Raw genomic sequence first — 16,172 nt, 5'->3', positions numbered from 1 at the left:
TGATTGTGCATACAACTCCCACACATACTTGCCTTTGTGTACCGTGTCAAGATGGTTATGGTTTCAGAATTTTTTCAAAGATATTAAATATGTAAAGATCAGAGGCCAGCTCTTGCCTTTGGGACCGTGGTAATGGGATGTGATGGAATTTCCCAAAGGAATTTGTTTTGGATTAAATTCATTCTGTGTTTATATACAGGTGTACACATCTCAAAATGCACCCACTTTTTTTTTGCCTTCTCCATTTTTACCAATTCACAGGTTTTCCTCCCTGAAACTATACTCCTCCATTGAATATCTCTGATAATAATATCTGCTGTGTGTTAAATGTTCCTGTGAATTAGCCACTGGGCTGAATCCTTTGCCTGATACTATTAAGAGCATGGAGTTTTATTTGGATAAGATTGTTCTTTTTAGCAAAATGACTAATTCAGTGTTCACTAATAAAATAATCATGTTCTTATGTAATTCTCACAACAACCCTAATGAGAAGGTCCCCATGATACAGATGAGGAAGCAGAGTTTGATGATGGCAGCTGACTACGGTCCATCACAGAGCCACTGAGTTGTGAAACCTGGATTTGAAACCATGTATGAATCCTATGTCCATGGTTTTAACAGCCACACTAAGATTTCATCCTAGATGATACAGACAACTTGTCTTTTTAATCTCTATGCAAGCTCATAACTGCCATGGGTCTGAGCACATAGATAGGCCCTCATGATATTCATAACAAGTACATATTTAGAATCCACCATTGTACCAGGTACTATACTAAATATAAAAATTGGAAATGAGATAAAGTCTCTGCCTTCAAAGAGCCTACAGTCTTTAGGAAGTGTTTCCATGTATGAATAACCAGACACAGTAGTCAGGGGTTCAGAGAAAAGAGAGGCTAATGAGGTTCATGAAGGAAGATTCATCCTGGTCCTTCCAGAATGGGGAAAGCTGTCAAAAGGTCAAAGAAGAAGGAAAAGAAATGATCAATTAGGATAAGACAGCATGATTTTAAGCATAGAGATGGGAGTGAAATGACAAGAGTTTGGAGACTTGTGAGCAGATCAGAGCATGTGTTTTAGTGAAGTAAATTTGAACAAGGAACTTAACAAGTGGGCCATGAGTGAAGAACCTCAAACTCTGGAGCGAGAAGGTCCAGATATTATCCTGTCAACACAGTGAGCCTTCAAGGGATATGTTTATTTGTATTCAAGTATTAATTACTTAAAGTAGAGCATTGTTTACTCATGTTTAGCTCATTGATTTTTACATACCTGTACATTCTTGTCACCATTACCAAGATCAAGGTATAGGACACTTCTAGGACTCTATGCCCCCTCTGACTGAACTGCTTCCCACCCCCGAGATACCACTATCTGACTTCCATGTGAGTATTCAAGGGAAGTAATAAAAAAGAAAACGACATGAATGAGGTTTACAGAAAAGTTTAATGACTTCTGGGATGTAGCATTGAGTGTGGAGGTGAGAGATTTCAAACAGGGAGACCAGCCAAGAGGGTGTTACAAAGTTGACAATTCGTCCCTCCATCCATCACTTTCAATATGTATTGGATCCCTATTGTGTACCATACCCTTGCATTGGGGCTACAATAGTAGTCATTGCATGCTCTCTCACTGAGGAGACCCACAAACAAAGAAGCAGTTACTTTCCACTGTAATGTGTGCTGAACTAGAAGGAAGCACAGGTCGCACTTAAAATGGCACCGAACCCAGAATAATAAAGTCAAAGAAGGCTTCTTGGAGGAAGAGGCTCCCAACCTGAGGCTTGAGGACAAATAGCAATTAGCCAGGCCAAGGAGGAGACTGGGATGGAAGGGGTTCCAGGTAGAGAAGGAGCATATAGGAAGGAATAAAGAAGGTAGGTGACTGTGTCAAGGAAGAGGCTTGGGCAAGAAAAGAATGGTCACAGACAATGGGGTTTTCAAATCAGAGAAGTAACCAGACTTAGTAAATGATATCGTATCATGAAAAACCAGGGTTTATCAACAGCAGCATGGAATCCTGACAACCTGATTGAGCAACAGTCTGCATCTATTGTTCAGAAAATTTCAGATGCTTAGTGTGGCAGGCCTGTGCACTGTTGTTTTTATCGTAAGCAGCCCACCTAGTTGTCCATCATTTCTCTTCAAAGTTGAGCCAGAAAAACCAGTCAGGCAATCAGACTTCCATCTCTCACCTACCTCTTTAAGATGGAGCAAGTTTCTTACATTTTGTACATTCTTTATCTCCTTTCTTATGGAGTCTCAGCTCTGCTGATTTGCCAGGCCACCCTTCTCCTCCGACTTGTCCAGCAGGTTTCCTGTGTACTTTTGAGCAAGCTACACAGGTCACACCACCTCTTTACCATATGTCTGTTAGCAGGTGACTCAGTAGGCAAAATGTGGCCTTCGCAGGCCTACAGACCTGAGTTAAAGCCTGGTCTATGACCAACTCTCCTTGTGACCTTGAAAAGTTAATGTTTCTGGGCTTCAGCTTCCCTGCTGGGAAATAGTGATACCCACTGTATTAGGTGTGAGTGATTAAAATATAAATGCACCAGATCCCCTAGGATAATGTCTAACACATATTAAGTCTTCCATAAATGTTATCCAGACACACTAATGCAAATTGGTTAACAGCACAGGCATACTGCCTATATTGGAAGACTCTGCCAAGGGTTTCTGGGTTGTCTGGACAAGTCACATAGGCTCTCCTGGCCTTAGTACTCTTATCTGTAAAATGGGAGTGATAATAACATCTTCCTCATGGTTTTATTGCGAGGGTTAAATGAGTGAATGCATGTAAAGTGCTTCCTGTGTGTGTGTGTGTGTGTGTGTGTGTGCGGCCGCGCGCCATGCGCGGTGTGTGTCTGTCTATATATCCCCTATTGGTGTTGATATTAATGTTAGTATTATTATTTGTATAGTACTTGTTCATAACTATGAAAATGGGAGAAGAGTGTTTGCCTACTTTCTAGGGTAGTTGCCAAGAGCAGCTAACCAAGAGGTTCAGTGGCTCCATGCCAGACACAGTGGGCCCCCGATAATGTTTGTTGAATGAATGAGAGCAAAGTGCTTCTCCGTAAATGCTTTCTATAAATGTTTCATCTTAATGATCAGCAGGAGCCTCCACATGGAAGGAAGTGCCAAAAGAGTTCACTGGGTGTCAGCCTGGGCTCAGGCCTGGTAGATTCTGATTATGTCAAACAAAATAGATTCAGATCGGTCTATTTGGTGCCACTGAAACTGTGCCAATGAGCAGCAAAATGTGATTTCGTATTGGGGGAGTGCCAGAATCCAGATTTACAGATCAAAGCAAACCCTACCTATTTCTCATACCCCCTCTCTCCCCTCAATGGGCGTTTCTTACCTCTGAAAGAGCTTCTGGATGTTTCACAAAATCAGGCCCCAGATGTTTGAAAGACTTTTGCAGACAAGGTAATCAATCCATTTGGTGGCCAGATGCTGTCTGAAAATTTTCCTGCTACAGCACTGTGAGTTTCTAAATTCATTAGAAACATAAATTAATTAAATCTAATCAACAGTGGGTGATGCAGAAGATTAAACACTGAAAAACAAATACATTTCCAACTGGCTCATATTAGATGCAGAGAAAAACGCTCTACTTTTGAGGTGAAAGTCAAGTTAACCCTTTGTGTGATATTCTCAAAAAACCTTTGCCAAATCTGAGACCCCAGGTGAGCCTGTAGTTCTTCCCAAGTAAGTCTGCCCTAATGGGTCCATTGACCTTTCAAGAAATAAATTGTGTGTTTCTCTCAGTAAGAAGGGTTCTAGAGTGGTCTTACTTTGTTAAGCATTAATAGGAGAAAAATCTCCACCATTCTTTCATCATGAAGGGCCTCTGGAAGTAAGTTTTGCAAGACATAAAACAGAGTGAAGCATCGTTCTTTATTCTACACTAGAATAAGTTACCTGAATTCAGAGTTACTGTCTTTCAGCGCCAAATCCCCAATACCTAGAAGAATGCCCAGTACATAGTAGGTGCTTAGTAAATAGCTGTTGAATGAATTGAGGATGAATTTCTTTCTCACAGGATTTCTGAGTTACTGACTTTCCCAGATGAGTCCCCATGACACAAGATAAGTGTAAGCAGTTTCCCAAAAGTATTTTGACTTTTTTTCACTCAAGGATCAGAATCTTGAGGGACTGATAATCCATAGGACAAATTTTAGAAAACTTGGTTCTACAGCATTATTGTATAGCACCCCTAACTTTTGTCCCATATCTTTTACCCTCAGTCTAAATGGAACTGAAGAAGACTCGGGGTGAGTAAATTATGAATTTATGGGGCCGATTCTTGGATCGGAGGCTATTCTTCAAGGAGGTGCTCAGCTCAGTGGAGAAGCCAGCCTTTAGCCCTGGAATTGACACATTCTACACTCTCGTTTGCCAGTGGAGACAAATGGCCTCGAGCTATGTGGAGAAAGGGGTTGCTTCCTTTTATGCAGGCTTATAGAGGTAACAGTGTCCAGAGGATGCCTGCAAGCCCTTAAGACCAGCCCCTGCTAACTCAGATACCTACAGAGGCCAAGTAACATCAAAAGCAGAGCAGTAGAGAGAAGCCTTTGGAGGATAAATGGGAGCTTGACATTTGGCCTCAAGGTTGGGGACTAGTAGGAAGTGGTGGGAGAAGAGGTAAATTTAAGACCTTGTTCCTTTCTAAAGGGTGCAGCCACAAGTCCCAGCTGAAGCCAGCAGTGGCCATGTGGGAATGCCAATCCAGTGGCACCCATCTATTGACTTCCAAAGAAACTGAAAATCTGGATTGTTTATATGCAATTTCATGATTTCTAAAGGTAAACATATCATTCAAAAAATTGGAAATCTTTTTGTGGACTAACATTGCAGCGTTAAATAAAACCACCCTGCTGGTCAGACGTGACCAACCACTGCGGTTGGTGTTCTCTTCCTTATCTCATCTAATCCTCCTAATGCTCTTCCAAAATGGTACCAGTATCATTTTGTTTTACAAATAATGAAACTAAGATTCAGAGAATCCAGGTAATTTGTCCTAAGGCACTTCTGTTATACATGGCAAAGCTGTGAATGGAGAAGTGATACTGTTTATCATTCATTATATTACTTTTGGGTAAGGTATTATTCTAATTCTTATTTAGTGTTTATGTGTGTCAAACACCATTCTAAGTGCCCTGCATAAATTTACTCATTTCATCCTCCGTATAATACCACTCCCATGTTACAGATTAGGTAAGCAGTGTGGAGAAAGACATTAAGAATTATACCCAACATTAGCTATCTCTGCTGACTAGTGGAGCTGGAATTGAAACAGGGGCTGGAAGACTGCTGTTGACTACCTCCTAGAATTACTTCTCGGAACAACGCCCCAGATTAGACACATAGAAGGTGCTCAGCAAATAGTTTTCCACTGACACCAAGCCTCATTTTTAGCTGTGTACGCTTTTGGGAGCCTGAGCCTGAGGGTGTGGTTGGTGCCTTGGGTAGCTGCTGTTTCACCCGTTATTCCCTGTGACTCACTGGCACCTGTCACTCAAGCAGCCTTCACTCTGTCACTTTGCTAACTCCAGGCACACAGAGCAGAGACCGACAGGTCCTAGAAACTGGCTGAGCCACTAATGAACTGTCTAATCCAGAAAGCCCTTCTCAGCAATCGGGCAATCCAATTCAAACTGTGTGTTTGACTGAAATAGTTCACTGGGTCAGACTTCTTGGCATATAAAGATCTTCCCACCCAGTCTCTAGTGTTCTGTTCTTTTTCTTCCTGAAAATTGAACAGGGTGGAGACTGGCTTAGACAAGGGTAAGAATTGAAGAATCAGAAGGGTGTGTATACATTTTACAATGCATGAGCTTTCATACATATGATTAGCTTTGGAGAATAAGGCAAATGTAGATCTTAGGAGAATGAGGGAGATTTCATCAATTTTTAAATGTTCATGATTGTACAGATCTGCTACACCCAGTTTGACTGAAAACCAAATGTGTGTATGGTGTGTGCATGTGTGTGCAAGAACAGTATTAGAGAATATATAATGAGCAATCAGGTAATAACTATTAACAAATATTCTAGAAAACCATACTTTTAAAGAACATGTATTGTGTGTCATATATGGGGGTGCAGACCAGGAATCGCAAGGTGAAAAAATCCGTTTTGATCCCTGATTTGGTTAGCTTTATAGTCTTATAGCAGAGACAGACATTATCAATAAACACTCAAACAAATATATAATGAGGAATTCTGATAAATGCTTTAAAGGGAAAGAATAGGGTAGTACAGAGCAGTGTAGGGCAACTAGAACATAAGCTGTCAGAAAAGGTCTGTCTTGGGATGTGCTGGTTAAGCTGAAATTTAAAAAATTAATAGGTGTTAGGGGCGCCTGGGTGGCTTAGTCTAGTTGAGCATCTGACTCTTGATTTAGCCTCAGGTCATGATCCCCGAGTTGTGGGATCGAGCTCCTCATCAGGCTCTGTACTGAGTGTGGAGCCTGCTTAAGATTCTCTCTCTCTCTCTCTCTCTCTCTCTCTCTCTCTCTCTCTCTCTCTCTCCTCCCTCCCTCCCTCCCTCCCTCCCTCCCTCTCCCTCTGCTCCTCTCCCCCCACTCATGCTTTCTCTTTCTCTAAAACATCTTTTAATTAAAAAATTAAAAACAATTCATAGATGTTAGCCAAGGAGAAGGGAGAAGGGTGAATAGTTTAAGTAGATAGAGCTGCATGTTTGCACACCCCAGAGTGGGAAGAAGCATGGCATTTATGAGGTCATGAAAGCGAAGTGGTGGGACTAGAGCATAGTGAGATAGGGTGTCAGGGAGATGATTTAACGTGAGGTTTGAGTGGTACAAAAAGGCCAGTTCCCAGTATTTCCTTAGTGATAAATTACCAAAAGGTGATACTCTCCAAAGGTTTCCTTAAAATGGCTTCTGGTGCATTTTACTGTTGATTTAATTTCAGTTGAAGAAGCAAGCAGTGTATCTGAGATTGTGACCAGTGTTAAGTCTATATCTTGAGTGTTTTATCATTGTATTTTTTCTATGACCTGATAAAATATTGACATTTAATTTCTTCCCCTGGACTTTGCAGGAAATAATCAATGCATCACAATCAAGGCTAAGAACCTGCTATGATGTGTGTTGGATAGAAAGAAATTTTTCTACTGCAGTTAATAGTTACTGGCTGTTTCAAGCCCTAAGCTTTTCCATACTCTCCAAAGGCAGTAACTTAGGTTGTTAGAATCAGTATTTGAAATGTCCCCAAAAGTAGAGTATTTAAAAGACATGGTAATAGGTTCCTATTTCCACTCCTCTCCTTTCTGCTGTGCTTGGAGGAACTGCTTCTGAAAAAGGACTTGGCACTTGATTTCTCAAGCACTGGTTTTATTTCAGAGATGTCCCAGGTCAGGAACCTATGGTACTCACCCATTTGAAAAATAATAATAAACTGGAGGCAGAAATGGAGCATGTGTGACTCTCATTTTAGAGGAGAACAATGATATGCATTACACAGGCCAACAATCAGTTGTCCCCATAAGAATATGAAATCTCCAAGTGTGGACTGTTTATATCACCTATGCTCTGAGATCTTAGATATTGATAAAGATGCTGTCTATTAAAGAAAGAAATATGAGTCTGTTTTCAGGGAACTCATCATCTAGTTAAAGATATATCTCTCCCCCCACACACACACGCACATGCGCGCGCACACACACACACACACACACACACACAGAGTATATCAAGCAACCTATTAACATTTGTACAATAATCCAACACGAGTCATTCCAAATACGAAAATACTAAAGCGTCTTGAAGTTTTATGTGCAGTTTATTGGTAGAGCCAAAGATGAGTAAAATAGGAACTCTGCCCTTAATGAAATAGTTTCAGTAAGGAAAACAGAGCAAGTACATTTTCAGTTATATAGCTACATAAGTGGGAAGAGCTACATAAGTAGCATATGAACAGTCCAGAGAGTTGTGGCATTGTGAGGAAGAAAGGATTGCGTTCCAATTAGGTGAGCTCATGAAAGACTTCATGGAGAAAGTGGCCCTTGAGTTGGCCTTAAAGGACTCCTGTGTTCATTGATTCACTCAGCCAGGGAATAAGTATTTTGTGCAAACCTCCTAAGTATGTGTCCCTAGGCTGGGTCCCTAGACTAAAATAGTGAGTAAGATCTTGGCCTCCAGGGGCATACATGTCAGTATGCACACGTAATGGAAAGAATGTCTTAGGAAAAATGAAATTGCTTCACAGTTGGTCAGCACAGACTGTATTTGCTGACAGTCTAAGAGTTAAACTTTGCTAACGTGCCAGGTGGGTGACAAGGAGTACAGAAAATGATGGAAAAGTTAAGGCTGAGCTCAGAAGATCCACTCTGCCATGTTAAAAAGTAACTATGAGGGAAAGATGAAGAAAGGATTAGGAAAAAATAAACAACAGACAAAAGGGAGTGGGGACAAGAATTAAAAGGTCGAAGGAAAAGAAGTGGAACACAAGAGGCAGGTCATGAACATAGGCTCTGGAACTAGAACTGGGTTCCAATCCCAGATCCCCTTGTTAGCCTTCCAAACATGGACAGTTCTCTGAGCCACCATCTCCCCATCTGAAAAATGGAGGAAGAGACTGATATCTTGGAGTTTGAGTGACCATTAAACATAATATAAAACACAAGGTACAGATCCTGGCAAAGTAGGTGTTAAATAAAGGAGCCTGATAATGCAGATTGAGGAGGAGAGTTTAGGTCAAGAGTCTAGTACTATGCCTGGCATGCAGTAGGCCCAGTTCAATAGTTCCACAGAAAAATTGCGATACTGGTGTTTTCCTGAGGCTAAAATATCTTGAGGCCAGGCTCATAGCTAGTTAATTTCAGCCAGTCTTTTGCATGACAGTTGCGATCCTCTCCCTGTAGTCATGCTGTAATAAAGGAATGTTCAGCTAGAAGAGTTTTCCATTAAAGACCGACTTCCTGGCAGGGAGATCTACAAATCACTTGGAAAGTTCCTGGCACCATCACCTGGGTCTGGCTATTTGCAAAGTGTCTATAAATCTTCCACAGGGCAAGATGAGAATGTGGGTTTTTTCTTTCTCCTCTGACAGACTTGTTTCTTTCTATGCACTATTAAGAATCATGCTGAAAGTTACCCAAGAAAGGCCATGAGGAGGTCAGGTTACCCATGTGGGACTGATCTTGCAGTAGACTTAACATTTTAAAGTGTATACAGGTGAGCAGCCTTCCATCAGGTAGGCAGACAGGAGGTAATGGACCCAGAGATGCATAGTAGTAGATGGAATGAGTCCTTTCTACAGCTGGCTTCAGAAGAAAAAGGAAGGAGAGAGGGATGGAAAGAAGAAAAAGAGAGAAAGGGAAGGAAAGAAGAAAAAAGGGAAAAACAGGAGGAAGAGCAGGAAGGGAAGAAGAAACAAAAAGAAAACCAAGAGGTTTGTTTTTCATTTATTTATGGTGATTGCATGGACATCTGACATGTTGATTTATGGGAGAAATGCTTGGCCATACTAAATGTTTTGAGACTCCTGTTAAACCTTATATGAAGATAGATTTTGTGTAGCGTTTTTCTTCCTAACCATCTTTTGGCTGTGGGTGGGAATTGAACCTGAACAGATTTTATTTCACCTGTCAGTGGTGGACCAGTTACTGGCTTGTTTATTCATGCATTCACTTATCTGTTCATTCTGTTCCACGTTTTTCCTTATTCATTGCTCATCTTTCCATCAGCATTGCTTGATCTTTCCATCAGCAAATACAAATGCTGTTGTTTCTCTGATACAAAAATGCTCTGTTCACCTGACTTCCCATACCATCTTCTGCCTCATGTCTTTGCTACACTTCTCAGCAAAACTCCTTGAAGAGAAGTGTCCACAGTGACTTTCTCCCATTCGCTCTGAAGCCCAATCCATGGTTCCACCAAACCCACCCCCACTGGTCCACAGAAACCACAGTTGCCAAGGTGAAAAGTGACCTCCATTGTTCAAATCCAAAGGCCACCTGAAGGCTTTGACCTTGCCTATCAGCAGTGTTTGGCATGACTGATGGCTCTCTCTTCTGCTCTTCTCTGGCATTCGGGACCCTCAGCTTTCTTGATTTTCCTGCTATCTTACCAGCCTCTCCTTCTTCTGCTCCTTCTTCTTTTCCTGATTCCTCTTCTTCTCCCAACCTTTTAGATGTTGGAGTGTCCCAAAGTTCAGCCCATGGTCTTCCTCTCCTTTAATACACTCTTTCCCTAAGGTCTCATCTAATCCTATAGCTTTAAATAGCATCTGAAGTGGTAATAACTCCCAAGTTTACATCCTCAACTCACACTCCCTCCTGAACTCTAACCCCTTCTTTCCAATTGTCTACTCAGTACCTTTACTTGTAAATCCCTCCTACTTCCCATGCCTGAAACTAAATGAGTTTCTGGCCTGCCCCAAAAATGCCTGAATTGCCCACAAACTTCCCATCTCAGTGATGGCAGCTTCATCCTGCCAGGCGCAGAGGGTGCTGAGGGCAGAAACCTTGGAATCATCCTCGAATTCTCTCTTTGATACCCCGTAACCAGTCCATCTGCAAATCCTGTCATGGTGACTCCGTATGTATCCAGAATCTGACTACTGCTCTCCACCTTGACTGCCAAGGCCCTGGTCTGAGCCACCCTCCTCTCTCACCTGGATTATCTCGATAGTCTTCCTGATGATCCTGCTTTAGCCCTCCACAGTCTGTTCCCAGCTCTATAGCCAGATTGGTACTTGGAACACATCAGACTATCTCATTCCTCCGTCCAGTACCCTCCAGCAGCTTTCCGTTTCATTTTTTCCTCACTTTTTAAAAAAATATTTATTTATTTTTGAGAGAGAGAGAGAGCATAAGTGGGGAAGGGGCAGAGAGAGAGGAAGACAGAGGATCCGAAGCCGTGCTGACAGGAGAGAGCTCAATGCAGGGCTCCAACTCACAAACCTTAGATTATGACCTGAGCCAAAGTTGGACCCTTAACCAACTGAGCCACCCAGACACCCCTCCTCACTTTTTAAAAAACTGTGGTAAAATGAACCTAACACAAAATTTACCAGTTAACCATCTTTAGGTATACAGTTTAGTGGTATTAAATATTTACATAGTTGTGCCTATTTCACTTTTAGTAAAAGCCAAAGTGCCTGCTATGGTCTGCGAATACTGAACACCTCATTTTTTCCTGGTTTGCACTGCTCCAGCTACCCCGATCTGCTGACACAGGCCTGCTTCTCTCTTAGGGTCTTCTCACTGTGTATTCCTTGTCTGGAGCACTCTTCCTTCAGATACCCATAGAGTGACCTCCCTCACCGCTTTCAAATCTTCTCAGTATGGCCTATCACAATCACCTTATTTAAAATCTAAGCCTCCCACCTACCTTCAGAATTCATTTTTTGGTGTTTTGTTTTGTTTTGGGTTTTTTTTATTTGGGGGGGGTTGTTTTGTTTTGAGAGAGAGAAAGAGACAAAGAGCACACAGGAACAGAGGGAGAGAGAGAGAATCTTAAGCAGGCTCCACACCTCCGTGTGGAGCCCAACACGGGGCTCGATCCGTGATGGTGAGATCATGCCCTGAGTCAAAATCAAGAATCAGATGTTTAACGAACTAAGCCACCCAGGTGCTCCATGAACTCTTAATCTCCCTTAATCAGCTATGTTTGTTTCCCAGAGTACATTACATATGATGTGATTTATTATGCTTATTGACTATTATTTTTTCTCCACAAGTAGAAAAGAAGTTCCCTAAAGACAGATATTTAGTCTGTTTTATTAATTGATGTACACTTAATACATAATGTAGTGTTTGACACATAATATATGTGGTCCTTGAATATTTTTTGAGTGAATAAATGAACCATGAATAAGTCTATCAACATTTAGTATTTCCTGCTTTTTCTACATTTTATAGTTGATATCTAACTGCCAAGTGAACATGAAATCAAATATAATGGATTTTTTTTAAATATCCAATTTTCAATGGTTATAAAAAAGCAGTAAGGATGTACCATAGTGCCTTTGCCTGATGAATATTTATTAAAATTTGGGTCATGCTGGTGAGGGAAATCAGCACGCACTTCTTTATGCTATCTTTTACTGTTTACCTACTGTATGTGATATATTATATTCAGTGTTTTAAAATAGGGACATTATCCAAAAGAGAGTAATATTGTTTTAAAGATTTTGTTTTTAAGTAATCTCTACACCCATCGTGGGGCTCCAGCTTACAACCCTGAGATCAAGAGTGACATGCTTCACTGACTGAGCCAGCCAGGCGCCCAAGAGTAATATATTTTTATAATCTTAAAAACACCACAACTCCTAGCCAGAGAGAAAGGAAGGAATGGAGGGAGGGAGGAGAAGAGGAGAGAGAGAGGAAAACAGACAAAGAGAAATACTGATTCATAGAGTTGTAAATGGCACATTTGCTTCTAATATTTTCCATTTTCTTTGCTAAAACCATTGAAAAACCATCATTTTGTAATACCTTGTAAATTGTTAGCAGTATCTTTATTGTGTTTGACATAGAAATTTCATGTTTTAGGGGGGAAATACAAATCTTGTCCTAGTCCATTCTTCTTTCATTCTTTAGGACCATGTAGAATTTAGCACACAGATATTGTATTTATTGTTCAATTTCCTTTAGAGAAATGATAGGAGATTTCTCAAATGCAGGCATAGGGATGACATGTGAGTTACCTTAAGTTTCTGTAGTGATTTCCTTTTGACTTCTAGGCCAAAACTAGGGTTCTGACTCTCTGACCCAAACATTTCCACTATAGGGTGTTTCAACACCCTCTTCTCCAACTTTGTTTTACTATGTTCACCCATTTACCACTGCTTCCCACTCCTCTAGATTGAACACTTCTTGAAGGTAAAGACAGGTGTGTTGTGTTTGTAGTGTATACCTGGAACCCAGTCCAGTGATGTGCACTTAGTAAGTGGTCAGTAAATAGATTCCTGGCATTTCAGATCTATTTGCTCCAAATCCACTTTGGGTTGTGTGATTGCTACCTCCATGCCCTCTCCCGGTACCTTCTCTTCACCAACCCATTTGCTCTTCTCTCTTCCTGTGATTCATAGGACATTCCAATCCCTGCCAATATGACAGAGGCTTTTAGGATAAAATCTGTACTTTACTGATCAATCTATGTGGTTCTAAAGTCGTAAAATACTCATTCCAAAATAAGAGCATGCCCTTGTCTCACACCCCTTAAAATATGTTTCTAACATTCATCCAGCATATATGTTTTGTTTGTTTACACTTTGTTCTGGGTTATTCTCTATGTGATGGTCCACTTTGGTGTTGCTTCTCTTGAGCTCTCCTTTGGTGATCGCTTCAAGAAAATAATTAAGATGCATCTATTGCATATTAAGACACTAAGCTTGGCACTGAAGGTTCAGTGATGAACAAGTTCCTTATTGGGTTTTCAATTCAGAGACTAAGAAAGGCATTTAAAATGTTTCCATGACCATTGTAATTGCTAATGGTAAGTGGTGAGGACTGTTATGAAGGGGAAGAATGGGGGGCAGTGAAGCTGCATAGTAAATGGAGGCTGCTTGGGTTTGGGGAGAAGTCATACCAGGCTCCCCTAAATAAATGATATTAAAACCAACACACAAACCTGGCAAGTTCAGCTCCCACAAGACAGGTGCCCTATCTTTCTGACATCAGAGCCTCTGGCACAGAAAAATTTTTCACCGAAGACATGCCAGACAAACTCCACATTATGTGTGTTTGGGTAACACAATGCCTGCCCAAAAGCTCCTATATAGACCCCCAGATAGGATGAACTTTCCCATTTTGGACCCAGAGTCCCTCTGACTCTCGGGTCCATGCTAGATGACCTATGTTGTGTAGATAATAGCCCTGAATGATTGACAGAGTTTGCATTGCCTGAGCAGCTAATTACTCCTCTGCTTTCTGAAAGAGTGGGTGACAGATGGTAGATACCTTGACAGCAGATCCCACTATAAACCATGCAGGCTTGTAGGCAAGTCTGGACTGCTACCAATTTCCCACTGGATGTTTCTATATTTGGAGGGCTTAGAATTTTTAAAACCACTTTGTCCTTTGGGCAAGTTTTGTCCCAACTATAGGAACATTCTTTCTTCTCCCCTTCTGTGTGGTAGAAACTTGTTTTGAGTGAAAGGAAGTCTCCATCAACCCACCTGACCTGGGTTATCTCAGACCTGGCTAGTGCTGGGGATTTGGTCAGTGTGGGGAAGCTGTGTGCATTTTAATGGAAACAGCATGGCATTCATTACTCACCTGCTTCCCACCATCTGGATTTTCACAGCTCAGTAAGCATGGTGGGCTCCCTAGACTTCAGAGGAGAACTTGACTTCTAAGGAGAGCCTGGCTCGGTCCCTCTGAAGTCATAATTTTATGATGGATACCATGATAAATTGAGGGTGGGAGGATGCTTCTATCCCAATAACCTGCTTTCACTTTTGAATGGTTAAAGAGTAATGTTCCATTTCCACACAGGGGAAGGGGGGAAAAGCAAACCACCTCACTACTGAGCACTAAGCAATTATGAAGGAAAATTGGTCATATGATAAAGTGAAATAAAAATGTGTATGTGAGAGTTTGTGCATAGAGGTTGCAAGACAAAGAACCACTTTCACTTATTTCCAATTCAATTTTGTGTTAATAATCTGGCCCTGTGCATAGTGCTGTGAGGAAAACAAGATGGAAGACATGTCTATTAGTAAGTGTTGAGTTATAAATAATAAGAAATCTTTCTAACAGTGGCTTAAACCACTTGGGTATCTACTGTTTAACAAGTTCAGACACAGGCTCTTCCTGAGGCAGGTTTTTGTAGTTAAGTGATGTCACCAAAGACATTGTCCCTTTCTTCCTGTCTCATATTCAGCCTCTTGGCTTGTCACCTCATGGTCACATGATGGCGGCCCACACCTTCACATATCATAACCACATAGAATCATATACAAAGGAGGTAGTATACAAGGAGTATGTCAGCATAGCCAGAAGGCCACTCCTCACTTGTTTCCCTTCTTTATTCAGGGAGGAAAACTTTTCCCCAGAATCTCTGCCTCCTTGCCCCCCAGCAGGACTTTCCTGCTTACCTCACAGGCCATATTCGGTCACATGGCCAACCCCTAAACCCAGGGGGCTGGGAAGGAAGATTCTGGATTTACATCCTCTACACCGGGAGGCAGGCAAGGAAGAAAGGCACTGGGTAGGAGTAGCTAACCAAGAGTAACTAAGAGTAATAACAACAACGTATTACCTGCCTTTAATGAGCTTGGTCTTCATGGGCAGGCTGGCATCTAAACAACGCCCACTTCCAGCACTCTGTCTCTATTTACATGGAAGCAGCAGTCATGATAAGATCTTGGGAATTGGGACTCTTGACCCATTCTACCTGCTTTCTTTCATATAGGAGAAATACCAGCACTAGATTGAAGTTAAAACAATGTGCACAGATATTAATTATATCCAAAATGAAAGGAGAAGGACTCAGTATCTATATACCAGACACTGGTCGGCGACAAAGGATCATTCGGGGTCAGTCCAAGAACTGTCTATCATGCACAGAAGATCAGGATAGCAAGCTTGTGACATGTGTAATGGCTCTTCCATACCCATGCCAGACATAGCCATTAATCGCAACACTCTCCCACCAAGCCCAGCTATGACCTTAGAATCCTTTTCATTAGCGCTCTTGCCAATAAACAAAACTGGTGAGCAAAATTAGAGTCACTTGTTATCACTACTCAGAACTTTATATTTACTACTTCTGTCTCTAGAACTGAGCTACAAGAATATAAGTGGTACCAAGTTAAGAAGCGAAGGCTACTACCAAACTAAAACCCAAACATAGTCCTATTTCATTGCAAAGGAAACTTTGAGTCCAAAGGCAGAAAACCTCATGCCTAAACCTAGTTTGTGATACAGGCTAACAAAGGCATATTGATGAATTTAGTTTCCCTCCACTCCAGAAACAGTTAATAGTGATGTTATCTAAACAGTAAGATTAAAAATAAATAGTCTTTGACTCTCACTAGTGAGACTGATCGTTGCCCCAGGTTGAGCCATACCTATTGAGACCAGTAGTTATTAAGCCTCTATAATTTGCGTAGCATCTTTAACATTTGGAAGGTCTTAAGTACCTTCAGCTTATTTTATTCCATAATTTTATTCTTTTTACAAAAATTG

The 16,172-nt window shown here is 41.3% G+C and overlaps 1 protein-coding gene across 1 annotated transcript in view; it reads left to right on the top strand.

The window, feature by feature from the left end:
• Positions 1-16,172, top strand: part of PPP2R2B (protein phosphatase 2 regulatory subunit Bbeta) — a 278,982-nt gene that overhangs the window by 148,537 nt on the left and 114,273 nt on the right.

Source organism: Lynx canadensis, chromosome A1 (assembly GCF_007474595.2).
Source record: "Lynx canadensis isolate LIC74 chromosome A1, mLynCan4.pri.v2, whole genome shotgun sequence".
NCBI classification, from domain to species: Eukaryota; Metazoa; Chordata; class Mammalia; order Carnivora; family Felidae; genus Lynx; species Lynx canadensis.
The sequence above is the reverse complement of the archived record's forward strand: the minus strand, read 5'-3'. Positions and strand labels throughout refer to the sequence as shown.